This window comes from Echinops telfairi, unplaced genomic scaffold, assembly GCF_000313985.2.
Source record: "Echinops telfairi isolate 266 unplaced genomic scaffold, ASM31398v2 ScPeMD7_7475;HRSCAF=8513, whole genome shotgun sequence".
In the NCBI taxonomy this organism is placed as follows: Eukaryota; Metazoa; Chordata; class Mammalia; order Afrosoricida; family Tenrecidae; genus Echinops; species Echinops telfairi.
Genome location: NW_022111379.1, coordinates 23,015,824 through 23,029,287, shown reverse-complemented (window position 1 = coordinate 23,029,287; position 13,464 = coordinate 23,015,824). Strand labels below are relative to the sequence as shown.

The 13,464-nt window shown below is 37.6% G+C and overlaps 1 protein-coding gene and 1 non-coding gene across 25 annotated transcripts in view; both read left to right on the top strand.

Moving 5' to 3' along the window:
- The window catches only part of NRXN1 (neurexin 1), a 1,284,195-nt gene that overhangs the window by 65,497 nt on the left and 1,205,234 nt on the right, over positions 1-13,464 (top strand). The window lies entirely within an intron of this gene.
- Positions 1,821-1,925, top strand: LOC115867942. The gene has a single exon (XR_004045339.1). It is a non-coding gene; the product is annotated as a U6 spliceosomal RNA (small nuclear RNA).

Here is a 13,464-nt window from a genome sequence, read left to right as displayed (position 1 = left end):
CTTCAGAAATGAACCACCTGTGTCAAATATATCACGTACTGTAGGTGTCGTTTCAAGAGGTTTGCAAAAAAGAAACTCATTTTTAAAGTCGCCATCATTAATATACCTCACGTAAACCAGTAACTAAACAGTTTGCAACATCTGTAGATTCATCGAGCTGGATGCTAAACATTGGAAGTGGAGCAGATTTAATTTTCTGGGTTACCTGATTAAGAATAGCAGCAGACATGTCATCTATTCTCCTGTGGACAGTATCATTAGATAAGGAAATTGCACTCAATTTCATAACAAATTTGTCTCCAATCATAACTCGAACAATGTCTTTGGCCCCTCGCAACAGTAAATTCTCAGCAATGGTGTGAGGTTTCATAGCTCAGGTGATTCTGAGTGCCACCAAATATGAAGCTTCAACAGCTGCTACATTTTGTTGGTGGTACTTGCCACCAGTATCAAGTCTAGCTTTCTTGAGTCCATCATCTTTGTTTCTAAAACAGTTGGTATCCTTGCCGGCAAAGCTCAGATGCTTGCTATCAAAATGTTCTGCTTCATAGATTTGGCTGTTAGAACTTCACAACAAATAACACATTGCAGTTTCTCCATTCTGCTATAACAATTGAGGTAAAACCAAACTGTAAAACATATGGTTTTATACTCCTCACTATATTTTCTTTTCTTAACATTCTTCTCTACTTGATCTGTTGTCATGGGATGGTTCACTAATGAAAATAATATATAACAATAGCTTTAATGATACAAAAAATGATACATGGCATAGTTCAGTCAATACAGTTCATTAAAGTTTCCTATGATTTATCATACTCTGTTGCTGTTTTTTTTACATACCTGTTACAATCACAAGAGGGCAGTATTCACATCAACCACAGCTGAATATAAAAACACTGGTCAGCATCCAGATTAAGTTCCCATGGTACAGATATATATATATTTGCAGTAGTTGGTGTTTTTCAATGCATGATATTGCATTTACCCAGTTATTATATTAATGAAGTGTTATTTTACCCCCAATACTGCTGCTTTCAACATAGTAGCTCCTTTTAACAGAGTAGCTGCTTTCAAAATGGCAGCTGCTCTCTACGAACATATGAGAATTGGTCCCCATAAGTACGTTATGGCACCAACCCTGTCACATACACCTGTATTTGTACCAGGTGTATGTTAGGGGGTTGGCTCGATGATGTCATCACTCTAGGTACTAGTATGTGGGTGTATCTGCATGTGGGTGGACCAATGAGTGGTGTCTTGGTTCCTAAAACCACTGGAAATATGTTTTCTTATGGTCTTAGGTGACCACTGGTAAGGGTTGTTCGACTGCAAAAGGGGTCATCATGACTCACAGTTTGAGAACTGCTGCTATATAGGGTTTCTGAGGCAGCAACTCTTTAAGAGAGCAGACAGCCTCATCTTTCTCCCATCTAGAAGCTGGTGAGTCTGAACTGCCTACCTTGCAATCTTGCAGTTAACAATCCAAAGCTTACTCAGTACAACCACCAAGGTCACAAAATTTGCATTCGCGATGGAATGATTTCCACAAAGGAAGTGGTATAGAGCAAAAGGAAGAAAAGGAAGGAAGGTAGGAAGGAAATGACAATACTGCAGCTGTCCACTCAGATATATAGAAGTTATCTTGGCAGAAAATACAGTTTAAAGTTAATCCAGGAATAGAATACGAAATAGGACTCAAAGGCAGAAGTAAGCACGGTAGGTTTAGGAGACTGAGAATATATTTGATATGATTTGATCTCTTTTTATTTGCTCTAATATAAATTAAATCAAGACTTTAAAAAATAAGCAAATGTATTTCTTGCTTTGGCAGGACATACACTAAAATTAGAATGCTATAGAGTAGATTACCATGGTTTCTGCACAAGATTGGCATGCAAACTGTTGAAGTGTTTCATACTTTAAAATCTGGGGTGGAGGGAAGAAAGAAAATATAAACACACCTTACATTAGCTATCAGCATGATATCATCACATGCTATATAGCTTTTGAAATTTCACTGTACACTCAAGGAAAAGAAAAGAGAAGTGAGGTCTGAGGATTCCTGTGAAGAGGATATTGATCTCAGGGGACCAGGAATTCTGGTCTACATGGAGGCAACTGCTGCTGTGTGGATCACGGGATCCCTGTAAGGGGGTCGAGATTTGCATGTGTAAAGTCGGATGATCTAAAAAGAAATGGAATGATGGGAGAGGAAGGGTAGGGTGCAATCGAAATATTGTAAATAATTAGCAAATACATTTTTCTTCATAGAAAATAATTATGAAATGTGGGTTGTGTGAGTGGATGTGAAGGGAGCGTAGGCATGGAAGGGAGCACAAGTGTTTATTTTGATATCATGCATCATGCAGGAATTATAGTATTTAAAAGCTTGTAAATCACTTTTTTATTGTGGAAGATATAGATGTACAAAATGTTTGCTTTTTCAGCATTGCTCACCTGTGCAATTGTTCACACGTCCCATTCATAAACATCAGCATGTGCATTAGGAGTTCAAGGGCTATCACTATGCCTTTCCAGGTTTTCCCACCACCTTTAACAGAATGACTCTCCATTTTACACTCCTTCCAAATGTATGTGTCTCGTAAATGTCTCTGGTCTGTGGGTACAGATGAGCTTTTAGGTGAAGAACAAACACAAGTAGAGAGAACAGTTGCCAGGGCATGACAGTGAGGGCGGGGCTGCCTGGGGAAATGACATAAAGTGAAGAGCCGGCTCAGTTAGAAAAGAAGTGCAGTTGCCTATCTGCGATGGGAGCGAGAGACTGCGTCCTTCCAAGTGAGGAAAAGCTGTCCCATCAGACAACAAGATGGTCAGCAGTTCTGCATCAACTGTTCCTTAAATACAACTCTGGTTCATATTCTGATAAATATGTTATTTTATGCAGCTGCTTTAGCACGAATCCTGACCTCTTTTCTTCATATCCTGCTCCAGAAGCTTGAAACAGCACAATCCCGGGTACTGGTCTCTTTGCCTTTTAAACCTAAAGATCTGTCAGGCATCTGTCATGTAGATGTCACTAAATCATAGCCAAAATGAGGATAATGTGACATAGATGCATATCTCCTTTGCCTTGTCTAACACTTGTACAAAAAGTCTTTATTAATCACCACAGTTTTTACTGAAAGAGTCCATCTGGATTCAAAACCTGAGGAAAATTGGCAATTGGAGTCATGGTGCGTGCGGCTGACTCTGACTGCCTTGTTGGTGTCTGCCTCGGAGAGCTGGCTGCACTTTACAGGGAGCCCTGCTGTGCTCACCACCTCACCAGTGATAGATCGTCTTTCCCCAGGCCAGATGGGGTTCCTGGTAAGTGCCAGGACCTCAGAGGGTGTGCTTTCTCTCCCTTCAAATCCGAGATTATAGGTTCAAGTACACAAGGCTTAGTTAATCCCACGTTCACTGATTCCTTCTAGTTAAAAGATTTGAAAGCCTTAATACTCTTGTTTGCCCCCATAGCTCATTAATAATGACTGAGGTAAATGGTAACGTATACAAAGCTAAAGTTATTAAAATTAACGTCTTTGGTAAATGAAGATTTATCTTAAATCAAAATTTGTTGCCTCTTCAGAAAATAAAGGTAATTGTTCCTTATGTTGTTCTTTGGATATTTTGTGAACCCCAGAAATCTTATAATCACCGTCGAAAACAAGCACCAGTGTCAGTGTCATTTTCCCCGAGTTAATATCTTGATGCCGCATTAGCAGAAGTGCATGAGATGTCAAAGGGGATGCTGGTTCTGTTGCACATTAGGTTTGTTGCATGTAACAGAGTGTTAAATTAAAACCATTCTTAACTATCTCCTTAACAGAAATGCTAAAAACTATTTAGAGTAAAATAATCAAATGGTAACGAGCTTTTATTGCCCATTGAGGGTAGAGTTCTGCATCCCTGGTCAATTCATGAATTGCTAACCAGTCCCGCATCTTGATCAGGCAACTCACAGAAATCAAATTCATTGTCTTTGGTGTATTTTTATTCATACGGACTCCGTAGGACAATAGAACAGCCCTGGTGAGTTTCCGAGACAGTGAATCTTTACAGGAGTAGAAAGCCTCTTTTTCCTGTTGAGCCACTGATAGTTCTGAACTGCGGCCTTGTGGTTAGCAGCTCAATGCATAGCCTCCTCTGGCAACATGGCTCTGGTTTAATCTATTCATAGCCAGCTATGTGCAACGGATCTCTGAGTAAGAGGTAATGGCTATGCATATTTCAGTAAGAAGGAGAAATCAAACATGAAAGGCAATATGCTCAAAATATCCAGTACAGACTAACTTGTAGGGGAGGCTATTGATCCGAAGGCAGGGTTACCATATGGGACAATAAACCCTGGTTCAGGCTAATATATTGTCCTTTATTTACCTGGTTGAGAGCTTTCTTATTTATTTCATAGCACAACATTTTAAAAGACACTTTTAAAGTTCTAAACCTTTTCAAAAGAAGCATATGAAATTACATACATATTTTACATTCAATTTTATAAAGTTCACAAAATTATTAAGCACTCCTGGAAAGAACTGTTTATTTCAAGATTGTCATCCATAGGGTTCTTATTGGCTGCTTTACCAGAGTAGATTGCTAGGCCTTTCTTCTTTATCCACCTTCGTCTGGAAGTGCCACTGACGTTGTTTAGCACCGTAGCAACATGCAGCATGGTTGTTGCACATGATCTGTCCTATTCAGGAAGTGGTCTCTGTGCTAGACAGGATTCTCTCAAGAAGCAACACCAATGGTGTGTTCATCTAGGCCAGCAGTTCTCAACCTGTGGATCGTGCCTTTGGGGGTCGAAGGACCCTTTCTCAGGGGTTCCCTGATGCATAACAGTAGCAAAATTACAGTTATGAAGTCGCAATGAAAATAAGTTTATGGTTGGGGGGTCACCACAACATGAGGAACTATTAAGGAGTTGTGGCATAAGGAAGGTTGAGAATCACTGATCTAGCTCTAGCTCTTTTGCTACGTATAATTCTTCACCTACTCGTACCCCTAACCCTATACCTATATCTAGATAGATAGCAAGGGACAAATGTACATCAAGACTTACAGAGTTATAGAAGTGCGCCAGCCTAGTCTGAGTTCCGACAGGCCTCGTGTCAGCTATTAAGCTGGAGATTTCTCCTAACAGGCATGGATTTGGGGGCTGATTAGTCCAGTATTGGTTGGAACACCATGGACTGGTGGCTGCAGAGAAGAATGAATCCAAGATCGGCAATTCAAATTTGTGATCAGAGAGGCAATTGAATCCATGACTGGAAGTCAGATGGCAACCTGCTGCTGGTTCCTTGGATTGGCAGGCAATATGGCAGACTATTAGCTCAAAAAGCAGAAGTTTATGAGTCAGAGATTTTCCATAGCATCCACGTATACACAAATTAGGGAACAATTGAAAGGAATTATCCTTTCAGTTGCATCAAGGTTGTGATCCTGGAAAGAGGTCGTATTTCAACCTTACTCTGAATGACTGTTCACAGCATATGCCATTATGGAATTGATTATATTGTGTCAGGTCACATGTTGGGGGCGGGGGATGGGATGAGAGTTGGGTTACTGGACTTTAACTGCCAAACCATTGAGAATCCTGGCCCAACAAAATTTATATAAGACCCAATTATCAATGTCTCCAACACAGTATGTGAGAATACTACATTGGATCAGCATTGCATCATACTTTGATTTACCGTGTAGTACTTATGTAGTACTTACTGCCTCATAGTTTCTCAAGATGGAATCTTTATGGAGGAAGATCAATAGTTGTTTTCTCCCACAGAATTGTTTGTGGGTTTGCACCACTTTACTTTAGTTAATAACCAAACACTTATACTTGTGCCATCTAGGCTCTTTAAGAGACACTTCGTTGGTTAATGATATTTTTTAATATCCAGCTTGTATTCTCTCCCTCATATTTAAATTCTCAATGCACAAACTGAAGAATCTTAACAATACCTTTAAGAAAATAAAATGCATATAGCTTTAAACTAGAAGTCTGAGTGACAACATCTCCAGGCCCTGTTTTGCTACTCTAAATCTGAGGTGCATACATGAAAAATCTCAGATGTATTTTCAGGTCATCCCCAATATATAGATATTTTAGATGTCATTTGGAAATACAAACTAATCGCTAGTTTGGATTATTCCATAAACATGTTCTACTGACCAGTGCCTGAACACCTGTTCGTACATGGAAAGTAGCATTTGTTACGTTCTTTAGGGAAGCAAACAGTGCATAGCAGCTGAGCACTTCCCCTGGCCTAACAGTTGTCCAGGCAAAATGATGACGTTTTCATGTACCTCCCACTTTGCATCATGGGTGAAGACTTAAATTGGACAGTCATAGAGCACATCATTCTCATGGATTCTAGAAAGTGGCCTTGTGGATATGAAGGACCCTTCCATGTAAGTCCTCTATAAGGTATCAGGGTTAAAGGACACACAAGGTGATAGTATGCTTCCGATGATCACGAAGGTCAAGGAGAAGTTTGTTCAGACACCTAAATATGCCAGCGTGGAAAAGATGGAGAACATTTTGCATTTTATCTAGTTTGTCTGAAGGATTACCTTCTCAGAGGCTGCGCTTTCGAGAAACGATAGCATGAACCATGAACATCTACACCTCAGTTTAAAGGTAAATGAAAATAAGCAATTAACCTTCAAAGAAAGAAATTGGTGTTTATATTATGTCAACAAGGATTCTTAAAGAAAAATATTTAATAAGCAAGCATACACTATTTATAAACCGTTTGTTTATAAATGGTTATAAATAAACCAGGGTCCACTCGGAAATGTATATGTGTGCTGGAAGAAATACAGTGAGGAGTAAGAAGTAGGGTAGGAAAGGTTTAACTGTCAGAACGATAGAATTTGAGGATATGTAAAAATTTCAAGGAAGAATGCAGTGCTTTTAAAGGGCAATTTATTTGTTGCTGAAATAGTTACTTTTCTCTTTTAATTCAGATACATAAATCATTAAATTTTAGTTACTTGGTTGAATATAGGTATTATGAATATGTGATGCATTCACTCATTGTACAATAATTTATTATCTACCTACCGTGCATTAACTTTAGAAAGGATACTAATAAATACAAGGGGGCTTTAAAAAGTACATGGAAAATGTAATTAAAGATGATGTTATTTTTGCAAGAACATTTAAAACCCACTTATATAACAATTGGATGCTGTTTTTAAATACCTTTTATACAAGTGCTTGGAACTTCTGTGTTCAGACTACTCATAGGTTTATATAAAAGGAGCCCTGGGCTCACAGTGGTTACTCCCTGCCAGGTATCAGCAAGGTCAGCAATTCCACCAGCTGCTCAGTGGAAGGAAGAGGGTGTTCTAGTCTTGAAAAGAGTTATCGTGGGGACCTAAAGGGGCAGTTCTACCCCGTCCTAGAGGTCCACTATGAGTCAGAATCAACTTGATGGCAATGAATTTTGTTTCTAGTTAGGCTTAGATAACATTGAGATTTTAAAAATATGACCTTTTAACTGAAGATATGCCATGGGAATGGCAATACTTTTAGAGACAATTTGTAGCTGAAAGAAATAGTGTAAATGTGATTTAAACTATTTTACTGATGTTAACGGGGAAATATATTTGCATGTAAACAAAGCTCAAAACAAACAATTTCTGAAAAAGATATTTGTGAAATTGTTCTTTTTAGACTCATGCAAGTGTTTATCAAGGAAGTGCTATTGTATCTGGTGACAGAAACACCAACGTAAATAGAATGTTATACAATAATGGTCCCAGAACTTGATATAAATACTACCCTGGGCTTATTTATTTGGTGAGTTACAAATGGAAAAATGATATGATATGACATAGAACAAAGAAATGAACATAGGCATTAGTAACTGGGGGTTATTTATGACTTGAAACAGACAAAAGCTGAGGCAGATTGAGTGATAGGAAAGAGGAAGTAGAGACAGTAGGTATAGAAAGTTTACCTGTGAAGAAGATGCAAGGTCTAGGGCAGTTAATCTCAGGAGCCTTGATGCACAGTGTTTAAGGCGTGGGCTGCTAAATAAAAGTTGGATGGTGAGAAGCAGCCAGCTGCTGCAGAGGGAAGGCATGTAGTAGTTTTCCAGGAGTCAGATGCAGCAGTCTGCTTGGATAAAGGCTGTGGCTTGGGAAACCCCATGGGCAGTTCTACCCTCTCCTATGTGATTAACTTGGATGGCAATAGGTAATGAATTAGAGAACTCTGGATCAACAAAGTGTTTTATTCCTTCTTTTCATTCCCCTTTCCTTCCTTTTGTCCTCCTTCCTTCTCCCTCTCCGCTATATTTTTAAATAAGAAAGCAGTCTTCAGTATTTCTGAATATTGCCATAAATGATCTATTAAAAACCCATGGGATTCAATGAGTGGTTTAATCATCCCAGAAACAAATCACTTAAGCTAGAGAAAGGTGATTGGATGCAGATCACAAGTGGTGGTATATGGTAGAATTAGGTGAGAAGATGGAATATATAAAGGTTACTTTCATTTTCTTAGTGATATATGGTTGAGATTAAATGGATGTAGCGAGCATAACAGGTTTGAGAAGAGGAGAAAAACGAGTAGAGATGTGGATCGCATTCGCTCGATGGGATCATTGATAAGAATACAAAGAAGGTGCACAGAAGCTTGTGCACTGGTCAAGGTCAAGAGAATGGGTAGGGCCACCTCCTTCTCAGAACCATTCTTCCATCTCATCAAAAGTATTCATTATTATTAGTAGTAGTAGTAGTAGTAATAGGTTTTTACTTGTATTTTAACTCAATCTAATCCCTCCTTTTAGTACTACTCAGACTCCTACAGTAGAAAGTCACCTGTCCCCCACTACCCCCCACAGAGTTCCTTAATCATTTCCCTGAGAGGGTAGGCTTTCCTCCTGAGTGCCCTGCCTTGTTGTCATTGCCAGGCTATGTCTGGCCTGTGATATTTCCATTTGATGGTGTCAGCCAACGGTGAGATAAGTGAACAGAAAATCCAACTGCAGTAATATGGACACATGAAACTTCTAGAGCTATAAAAGGCCTTAGGAAAGATAAATGTTACCTCATTTTGACAAAGAGGAAATATGCATGGATTAAGTGACAGCAAAAATCAGCCCCTTTAATTGTAAAACTAAGACAAGAAAAGGACTTCTCTCATTTGCATGTCCTTACTACTTAGCACTTATTTTAGGGTAAATATTTTCTCTTTGTTTCAATTTAATAGCTCTATTAAATGAATAGTTTTTATTTTGCATTTTGGGTTTTTTCTTCGTTAGTGAAGTCTTGTGTCAATTATCCAGACCGTAATGAGGGTATACGAACTTGGCTGACGCCAAAGTTGTAGTATATATGTATTTGGATATGTATGTATATGGATGTGTATATTGAGAATTTACATGGTCAGTGTGTGGAGTGAATTACTAAATCTAGGTGGCTAAAAGTGCTCGTCATTGATATGAGATGATGGAAATAACTAAATGTTTTCTGAAAGAAAATGTTAGCGGAAATATATAATAATAGACATCATTTTGAAGGTATCTGTTAGACCACTATAGTCATAATATACAAAAAGTCCTTATTAGCCTTAGTGTCTTTCAATTTAAATATAAGTATGTTCTATGTCCCTTTGATCTTCAGAGATTTAAATAATATATCTGAAAACAGCATTTATAGTTGTAGGAACATAATGAGATTAATTGCAGGCTATAATGAAAGAGAATATTGCTTGAAAAGACTTTGAAAAAATGATTTATTTTTATGTATTAAATAAATAAAATTTATTAAATAACACAAAATTTTAAAAAACAATAAATAAAACATATGATATTTTCACAACTATTTTTCTCAGCTGTTGATGGTTTAATGTGATTTAACGCTACACATCAGAAAAGATGATTTACCAAATCAAAACATATAGTTTGAATATATCCAATTAAGTGATACTTAACAGGGAGTAAAGTGATTTTGGAATCAGTGTTTTATTCTTGAACCAAAATACCATATAATTCACTTTTTAAAAGATTGTAGGAAGTATGATTTATTAATGCACATAGCAGTTACAGTACATTTTCCAAGGAAATTGGAGATTTCCCCTATCCATTAATTTCCATTATCACTCATTCATTTCTACCCACTGGCATCCATTTGCCTCACAGTGTCTATTAACTGATGTTTAGCAAATTCCACTCTTAATCTTATCAAATGACAGGCACTAAAATGCTTGCCAGTCACATTAAAATGAAGTTTCTAATTGGGAAGGAATAACATAATAGGTAGTAGAGAATGCCTTTCTAATGCAATGCCCATTAAGACTTTTAGTGCTCCTGAGACAGAGTTGAAGATTCTGCTCTTTTCCAGAGAAAATGTAACCTCTCCCTCATCATGCCTAATAAATGCCCAGGGGAAACAAAATAATAAGGCCCTCCCTTATTATCAGGGGAAACCAGAGTAACAGGCTAGACTTACAGGCTACAGGAATGCTATTAATTGTAGATGTGTGTGTGTGTGTTTTAATTTCTATTGGGATTGACGATAAAGTTGAGGTGGCGCCATGTAGAAGAGTTAATTGGTTTATAGCAGCTCTGCTGTATGTTACCAGTGCCTAATATCTCCTAACAGCTAAGGATCATCTTCATGTATGTCCTTCCCCTCCACATGAATAAAATGCACGTGTGCTTTAGTCATCAGTGAGTTTGAAATACAACCTTAATTTGCAAAACATATTTGATAGCCAGAGTTCTCATTGAACTGAGTTATTTCAGGAATTAAAGGTTAGTTTTGTTTTCCATTTTTTTTAAATGTAAACTCACTCACTGCCCTCCAGTCACTGTTGACTTATTGTGACTGTGTTAGTTTGGGTTAACTAGAAAAACAAATCCAGAGATACTCATATGTGTTAGGAAAGAGCTTTCTGTAAAGAGCCATTGTATATTAAGAAAACATCCCAGCCCAGTCCAGATCAAGTTTCATATTAGCCCATATGTCCAATCTGCAGACTCATACAACACATGTATTTATGCCAAATGCAGGAAGTTCACAGGCCAGTAGGTGGAAAGTCTTTTGCCAGTGGTGGTGCTCTCCCCATGCCTCCTCTAGCTCCAAGGTTCTGGTTCCATCAGTGTAGCTCCATCTGGCCTGTCATCAGGAATGTCTCCCAGCAAGCATGTGTCCCACCTCCAGGGAGGAAGGAAGGAGTTCACTGAATCCTCAGGAGAAGGCCATGCCTACACAGAAGTCTCATTGTCTGTGACCTGATTGACAGGCTAGACCCTACCCCTCCGCAAGTTGACAGATTATGTAATTGCCACAGTGACGCTCTAGGACAGAATTGAACTTTCCTTCTGAGTTCCAATGGGTTTCTACAAGAATAGAAAGTCTCATCTTTCCTCAGAGGAGCAGCTGGTGGTTTCAAACTGCTGCCCTTGTGGTTAGCAGCCTAACAAGTAATCCCTTATGCCACCAGGCCTCTTTCACTTAAAAATAGAACATACAGAATCTTATGATACCTTTTCATTTTCTCATACTTAGAAGTCTTTGTTTTTAAATAAAACTTATAACTTTTAAAATATTGAAGGACAAAATTCTGTGGGGAAAGGAGGCAATCAGATACGGGAAAAGTAGTGATATGTTCTCTTTTTTTGGATGCATTCTTTATTGGCCTCATACAAAAAATTTCATAGAAATACAAAAGATTAATACCTTTATCTGCTCATTTTTTATCAACTCGAAAAAACCATAGGTTGTAACTACCCAAATATATGGCATGGCTTTAAAAAATGCATTAAAATGGATTTATAAGTTGTAAAAAATTACAGGAGAGCCAAACTATGAAAGTCTTTAAAGCACTTTTTAAAATGCTTTTGCTTTAATAAAGGCAGTCAATTTAGGAACATCCACTTGAAATTTATCATTTTATCCCAAACAAGCAAGCATGAATTGAATAGCTATTATGCTAAAAAGCTCTCTAAGAATTCAATCTACAAAATTTGAGATCTGTAAATCTAATAATGTCCATTTTATGACAATGTATTATTCCTAATTGTTAATGCAGCTAACATTTCCCATTTTTAGAGTTATGAGAATTTCCATCTCTCAGTGAAATAAAAAAAGTGTGTTTGTAATGTAATTAAGTTAAATATTACTTCAATCAATTAGGTATAGGTGATATTATAGAGTAATAAGTCTGATACATATTCACACACATATATCAACCACGCATCACACACATACATACACACAAACCCATTGCCATTGAGCGGATTCTGACTCAGTAGTGTATGGCAGAATGGACCTGCCCCATAAAGTCTCCAAGGCTGTGCAGATTGTCAACTGTCACATCTTACTCCCACTGAGAAATTGGTGGCTTTGACCCACTGAACTTTTGCGTAGCAGGTAAACATTTAATCATGGTTTCAGTCCACCAGGGCTTCCTTATGCTTATGTTCATTGATGTATGTGAGAGGATGTGCGTGTCGTGCTCAACTCCCATGGCATATTGAAGAGCTGCCCCCTTTTTGAGAAAAGAGAAAAAATGGCTGTGAATAAAAAAAGATCACGTCTTCTCTTCCTTCACTAATATGACTATAGGTTCAGTCTCAGTTATTTAATGACAAGTACAGCTAACTCGGTTCTTTAAAAATATAATGTAGAATTGGGTTATGCATTATTACTTATTTTTAAATGCACTTTTACAGGATCAACAAGAACTCCAGAATATCGTGCAGTGTTTTCATGTTTATCCATATTCCCTTAGGTTAAAGAGAACACAGATCACTCATGATAATTTTAATGGAAGCTATTCTTCTAAGTGACTTAATAGAAGTTGGAAGCAGACCAGAGCTGATTGTATAACAGTGTCTTTATGTGAGAATGTGCCTTTAAGATAAAAACAATTGAACAAACAGCAAATAAAGAAAAACTAAACAAACCTTGACATAAAGCATTTATGATACTCTCTAAAGAGAGATGGGTCAATTGAAAGTTTACAAGTTAAGTTTATGTGCCGAGTGGCACCTGACCATGCATACATTGCCAGAAAAAGCCTCATATCTTCTTTGACAAAACACAAAATTATTTTGGAGACAAAGTAGCTGTTCTCACTTATTTGATATGTTTGTCGATCAAATTACAAACCATAATTCATAAATTTGCGCACATCTGAGAGAACAGAAAAAGTTGTCATCTAAATGGAAAAGCCAGATGAGGTATCCTATTCTCTTCCTCCAAGAAGAAAAGAAACATACGGTTTAATGCTACAGTTGGCAAACAGAAAGTTCTGATCAGTGTTACTGATTTAGCAATCAGCTGATACATATGGATTAATTTTGATAACGTTCATGTCATCTTCATTTCCTAGAATAAAGCTTCTTCTTATTGACTAAATTGTGTATCTACAAATGATGTGCTTGAAATCCTAACCTCTTCAGCTGTGATTAATAACCCATTTGGGAATGAGTTGTCTTT